Here is a 7,500-nt window from a genome sequence, read left to right as displayed (position 1 = left end):
TATATATATATATATATATATATATATATATATATATATATATAAATATATATATATATATTCATGAAGCTACAAATGTCCTTAATATCGAAATCGCGTTACCTCAGTATATCTCCGTTGGAGAATTGTCGCCGAAGGGGAATTTATATAAGTGATAAATGGTGGAATCGTGGGGACACGAACCCGCGACGAAAGCCTATTCAGCGACTCCAGTTGACGTAAACCATTGAGCCATCAGAGAGGGTTTACGTCAACTGGAGTCGCTGAATAAACTTTCGTCGCGGGTTCGTGTCCTCGATTTGTTTATTCATTATCACTTCTTATATAAATTCCCCTTCGGCGACAAGTCTCCAACGGAGATATACCGAGGTAGCGTAATTCGATATTAAGCGACATTTGTCTTCATGATTGTATAAAATCACGGTGTGATAAAAATTTCATATATATATATATAATATATATATATATATATATATATATATATATATATATATATATATATATATATATATATATATATATATATATATATATATATATATACGTATATACACACACGTAAATATATATATATATATATATATATATATATATATATATATATATATATATATATATATATATATATATATATATATATATATATATATATATATATATGTGTGTGTGTGTTGCGTGTGTGTGTGTGTGTGTGTGTGTATATATTATAAGCATTAAAGGTACAAATGTCCTTTAATATCTAATTTGTTCTACCCAAGAAATAATATATTTTCATATATGTTACTCAAAAGGGAATTTTCTAGTTAATAATAACTTCGTTGTCTCATGGTCTCGAACTATGGAAGACAAGAACTCAGGACTACAGTGACACATTTAACCACATGGCCATCAAGGTGATGTGATAAATTTCACACACACACACACACACACACACACACACACACACACACACATATATATATATATATATATATATATATATATATATATATATATATATATATATATATATATATATATATATATATTAACTTTGTCATTTACACAAATGTTCTGTTCATTAATACAATTACTAACAGAACCTCATTGATACTGGATGGTATCTAGTGGATTTATTTATTCTAAAAAATTACAAGCTTTCTAGGACTAGTAGTTATTTTTGGCAAGTATCCTCCAACCATGCCTCTGGCTCGTCTTCAGTCCTCTTTGGTATCACTGAGTTGATACTAGATATAGGAGGATTAAGCATGGCAGGTGTGGGGTTAGTGGCTTGCTGTCAGGCTAGATCTGTGGCACTGTCGTGTCAGGCTTTTTCAAGCTCAATCTCCTTTTCTTTTAGAGCTAGCTCATACTTTTTTCTTCCTCTCTCTCCTGTGTTGGTTCTTCTCTTTCAGCCCTCTCTTTCTTCTCTGGCTTCTCTCTCCTTCCTTTGTTCTTCTGCCGCTTGTTCTTCTTCTCTCTCTCTCTCTCTCTCTCTCTCTCTCTCTCCCTCTCTCTCTCTCTCTCTCTCTACCCTTTCTCTTTTTCCAATGTGTCGGGTCGGACATCTGTCCTTGAACATGGCGTATATATATATAAATATATACCTTAGTTTAACCAGACCACTGAGCTGGTTAACAGCTCTCCTAGGGCTGGCCCGAAGGATTAGATTTATTTTACGTGGCTAAGAACCAATTGGTTACCTAGCAACGGGACCTACAGCTTATTGTGGAATCTGAACCACATTATAACGAGAGATGAATTTCTATCACAAGAAATTAATTCCTCTGATTCTTCATTGGCCGGTCTGAGAATCGAACGCGGGACCGGCAGAGTGCCAGCCGAGAACGATACCCACCCGTCCAATTGAACATGGCTTGGATGTAGGTAATGCCACTCCCGTGAAACAATCTCCTTACAGGTTGAATCCTTTCAAAAATGAGGTTGTAGCTAAGGAGGGTGATTATATGTTGAATCACAGTTTGACTGAACCCAGCGAAAGTTCGTGGTCTTCGCCTGCTGTATTGGTAAAAAAAAAACCTGATGGCGGTTTTAGGCTTTGCTTTGATTATCGTAAGGTGAACGAAGTCACTAAACCTGATTGTTATCAGCTGCCGTGGATTGAAGACTGTATTGACAGAATGGGTAAGTCGAAATATATTAGTAAATTCGACTTGTTGAAAGGTTACTAGCAAGTTCCTCCGTCTAAGCGGGAGAGGGCCTTGTCAGCTTTTGTAACGCAGCTTCAAGGGTTATTTCAGTGTAAAGTTATGCCTTTCGGGATGAAGACTGGTGCTGCTAATTTTCAAAGATTAATGAATACTTTAGTTTATGGATTAGAGGGGTGTGTCGTCTATATTGACGATATTTTAATTTGTAGTGATGATTGGGGCACTCATCTGAAACGTATTAGTCATTGTTCGAGGTTCTGAAAAAAGCAGGTTTGGTAATTAATTTAAGGAAGAGTGAGTTTGTTAAAGCAAAGGTAGTATATTTGGGTCACGAGGTTAGTGGTGGTAAGGTTGCTCCTAAGCAAGCAAATGTTGACCCAGTTAAGAATATTGAAATTCCTAAGTGCCGGAGGGATGTCAGAAAATTCCTTGATTTAGTAGGGTATTATCGGAGGTTTGTGAAGAATTTTTCTGATATTGCTGAACCTCTGACTACTTTGTTACGTAAAAAGCTTGTAATCATTTGGACTTATGAGACGCAAAATGCGTTCGAACAATTAAAACAGCCCCTGATTTTGAAGTTCCGTTCTCGCTTGCCGCTGACGCAAGTAATGTCGGTGTTGGAGCGGTGTTGTTACAGAAGGACGAACAGGGACTGGAGTTTCTCACCCCGTTGCGTTCTTTTCCAAAAAGTTGTCTCCCGCCCAGCGTAAGCATTCCACACTAGAGAAAGAGACCCTTGCCTTGGTATTGGCGGTTAACCATTTTCAAGTTCATCTTTCCTCCACAGGTACGCCTATTAAGATATTAACTGACCACAACCCCCTTATTTTCCTCAGTAGGTACAAAAATAAAAACCGACGGTTAATGCGTTGGAGTCTCCTGCTACAGGAATGGAATTTGGAATTTGCCCACATTCCAGGTAAAGATAATATAGTTGTCGACGTCCTATCTCGCAGCGTTGAATAGAGATTGTTTCGGAGGTCTATGCTGCTAGCCAGGTAATCTCTGTATCGTTCTAAATACGGTATGTACTGGCGGAGTAAGTTTATGAATAAGATGAACGTATAGTTGATGTGTGGTTATGACCCTCTGAGGTTGTTTGTGGTAAATTACTAATATATAAAGACAGTGGAATGTTCTGGACACTATAATAGTGAATGTCGTGAATCACTGAAAATAAGACAGTGTTGTGTGTGGAAAGAGTGTATTGGCCTATGCTGTAAATGCTGAATCCCGATTAATATTGTGTTAGAGCAATGTGAAGCTCTCAGGTTTTTGGTACATGCGTGTAAATGGTTTAGAGGTTTGTTGGTTTAAAAACCTCCAGTATGTAATACTATTAAGGTGTTTGTAGTAATATTTTGTGCATAAGTATATTTTTTGTGATCTGCTATTCTTAGTACTCGCCAACCCCCTTTCTAAGTTTCATAATTTTTGGTTATTATGCCATTTTTGTACTAATCTGATAATTCTGATGAAATGTAATATTGTTTTGCAGGTATTGTATTAGCTCTAAAACCTGTAAGTTACTTTTCTACATTATGTTTATTGTGCTTGTGATGTCATATTTATTTCACCGAAAATTATTTTTTAACTTAACGTAATAAAAATTTTTTTTTTTTTTTTTTCTTTTGGGCGAGGAGGTATCACTATTTTGCCTTTTTTGTTAATTAAACACTTTAACGTTTTTATGTAAGTATTTGCTTACCGTTGTTTTGATTTTTTTCTTATTTGAGTGTGTGTGAGTGTGTGTGTGTGTGTGTGTGTGTGTGTGTGGGCGCCCCGCCCCAACCCCGGCATATGGCAGAGCGGTAGTGGATTACTCCTGTTGGGAAGTAAGGGAGTTTGTATCTGGATCTTGACACGAGAGGCGCTGCTTTTGCCTGCTATAACCGCTGGAGCAATTCCAGAATAATTTGGTATCTGCCTTTGGATGTTTGCGGCGTATTTTGGATCCTCCTTGCCCTGCAGCTACAAGGATTTATATGCAGTTTCATCCTGATGCACTCTTGGTCCAGTAAAAGCCAAGGGGACCTTTCTGCCCCACGGTACGGTATTTATACCTTCATTTATATAAGATCACAGCCATTGGTGTACTACCGCGGCCTGAGTGGGCCTTGAATTCCCTGCCATCCTAATATTACTCCAGACGTGGAGCCTAGCACTGATCTTCATGAGGAGACATTATTATAATTGAGTTTGGTGAAATATCAGTTTGTGAATGGGTAGGTTATTCTGTCTTTACGTTCTCCTCCTCCTTTCTGGAGCCCCTCCTTTTTGAGTGTAAGTGATTTGCCCTCTTTATTTAATGGTGTGTATGGTGTTGATTTACATGTAATTAAGAGTATTTGGTTTTTATTTATTATGTGTATTGTTGAGGTTCAGGTGTTACTTATGTATAAAATTTATGATTTTTTTGCAATGTTTATTTTGTCCCCTAAATATGTCTTGCACACAGTTTAATTAGTACTATTCCACCCACTGTGGACTTCGTATCTGACTTGTGAATACATTGTTTAGAAACTGGAAGTGTCATGGTGTAGTGGAGAGGTGTCCATTAAAATACATAGATAGATAGATAGATAGATAGATAGATAGATAGATAGATAGATAGATAGATAGATAGATAGATAGATAGATACTCCTATCTATTGAAATATCCTTATATAATACTCTTATGAAGATTAATAAAAAAAAATTCATGTATGGCGTAAGTAATCCTCAGCTCTCGAGGTTTAAACTGACTTTTACTATCGGTTTATAGCTAATCTAGATTATTTAATCTCCACTCCATACAAGAAAAACATGTGACGGGCGTTTCACATCAGATTCAAAATCTTTCGAAATGCCTATTACCAAATGATTGACTTCTTACGTAACTGTAATAGTGTAAATCTGTGTTATTTTCACAAAAGGATATTTCAAATATAAATAACGTTGGAAATGAGAGGTACTCATAATGACTGTATACGAAAAATCTGAATGTTTTCCAGATTATGACTGATTATGTAACATTTTTATATTAAATCTTTCCTTTACTCATCTCAGCGAATCAACACTTGAGGGCCAATTTTCTTCTATATTCGTTTTGGAGGGGGGGAGCATTATTTTCGTAATAGCCATATAGTTATCCTTTTATTTTTAGGAAAATTCCATCAAAGGTAGGTCCTGGTTTGATTTTAGGAAAGATCTGGATACGCGGCCTTTCGGGACGGATATTGTAATCGCTTATTCTTGACGAAGGTTCGACTTCACCGAACAAATTTTCATTTCTTCTTGGGAAATATCAGGATTAAGAATATCTAGTGATAATGCTGCATTATGCTTGAAATATTTAATGAATTTAATTAATATAACATAATGACCTCTCATTATATTTTTTTTCAGTATTTTGAAAAGTCAATGTCCATTTGGCTTTCCTTTAAGTCATAGTGATTTTAAAAATGCATTTCTCTATACCTCATCTTCTTTTGCGTCTTCCTATTATTCTTCGCGAGAAAATACGTCTCCCATAAATCAGTTCCTTGTGAGTGGCACCAGACATATTTGAAGGTCGGCGCCTGTGGCACTCATTTATCATCCTTTCAGGAGGCGAATTTTCGTGAAAGAAGCTCATCCTGCTAAATGCAGCCACATTATTCTCTGGAGGGAAATTACTGCGATTAATTATGGTGTTTTGTCTAAGTGATTTTCAACCTGCGTGGACAATATTAGGGGGCGGGTCTGAATTTTTATCGCACGCGGCAACCTAACGGACAACAAAGTTCAAATTTCATGGTGGTAGGTTTCCAGGACACAACAATGAAACCACTCGTTATTCCGAAAAAGTAATTGCATGTGAATTTAAAAAAAGAAGTATATGTAGATGCAATGATAAGTAAAATAGTTAAGTTACATTTATTTATCTTGAAAAATTTATATAAAAGGATTCACATTTCTACTGGTATATCAGCAGAGAATCCTAAACCATAAGGTACTGGAGGTGCTCTCATTGCTGACAGCTCGGAATATCCAAGGAACTGGAAAAAAAAGACTACTATAAGAAAAAGAATGGAGTAAAATAGTTGGCGTTTTTCTAATTAGTCTAAGATTGGATTCCATTGGGGATATTAATGGGGTATGATAAAAAATACGAAATGATATTGGGATAAATGGGATGCAAAAGACCAGTCAAAGGTAGGTTAATAGGGTATGAATGGGGTAAATGGCATGTGAAACACTTGAACGTTAAGCATAATGATGGGATAGTAATGGAAAAATGGGGTCTTTTGTAGAAAGATCCTTTGGTTAATTTTTAGGGAATCTTTGTAAGAATATATATTATATCAGTGTTACTATGGATAAAAATTGCAAAAAGTGAGCACCAAACTTACTGCAGCTAACCTCCATCCAAGGTCAGTCCCCTTAAGTCCAATAGCAGTTAGACGATAATCCTTATTTCGCACTATGATATTTGAACACATTTTGCAAGAAAACATTCAGATCACTTTAATGGGCCATATATGGCTATATGGCAATGCTTATGGCAACAATGATACCTCAGCTCAGTGATACGAGGAAGAATAGTCTCCCCTTCCCAGTACATCTTCTACATACTTGCCTATAAATACACACAGGATTGTTACTGATTTTATTTCATCTTTACGATACTACAGTATATCAGCTGTAACTGTATTTGCAAAATAAGTACAGACAATATTAGAAAAGAACATGTATAACTTCGCTAAAAGAGTACTACATCTCCCGTCCCAGTACATTTCGTAAATATTTGTTTACAAATAATATATTCAGGGATTGCTGCTGGTTTTAGTCATCTTTTATGATATTATGTGAGCTGTAATTATAATTTGCAACAAAAAGTATGAAAAATATAACTCACTATCATTAAGCTGGTATTTTTGAGTGTCTGTGGGGAGGCCGTGCAGTGTTAGAAATATTCACTTTCAACTTCCTGTGGCAGATACAGAAAATTTTGAGACTTTTTTTTTTTACCTTGAGTATTTGCATATCTTCTCTTTCCATTAATGACTTTTTGTAAATTGGCAGATTTTAAAGTTTGCCAGTCAAAGGGGTTTTGTTAATGTATATATAGGCCTGTGAGGTTAACCACAGTAGTCTACCTGGCCTTGTATTCTGCCATTCTCATATTTTGCTAAATGACGATCTGCCTTTACAAGCCAGGGAGGTCATGCAGGAGCTAATTTGAGCTCTGTGCCATCTCCAGTATATATTCTCATATCATTGCTTTATCACAAATCTATGGCTTCCATGGACACTCTTCATATCCATGTCAGCTCTGCAAACTCTATTGTTCTGCTGTATCCGCTCTCCATGAATTTTCTCTCTC

This window comes from Macrobrachium rosenbergii, chromosome 47 (genome assembly GCF_040412425.1).
Source record: "Macrobrachium rosenbergii isolate ZJJX-2024 chromosome 47, ASM4041242v1, whole genome shotgun sequence".
NCBI lineage: Eukaryota > Metazoa > Arthropoda > Malacostraca > Decapoda > Palaemonidae > Macrobrachium > Macrobrachium rosenbergii.
This window is presented reverse-complemented; position numbering follows the sequence as displayed.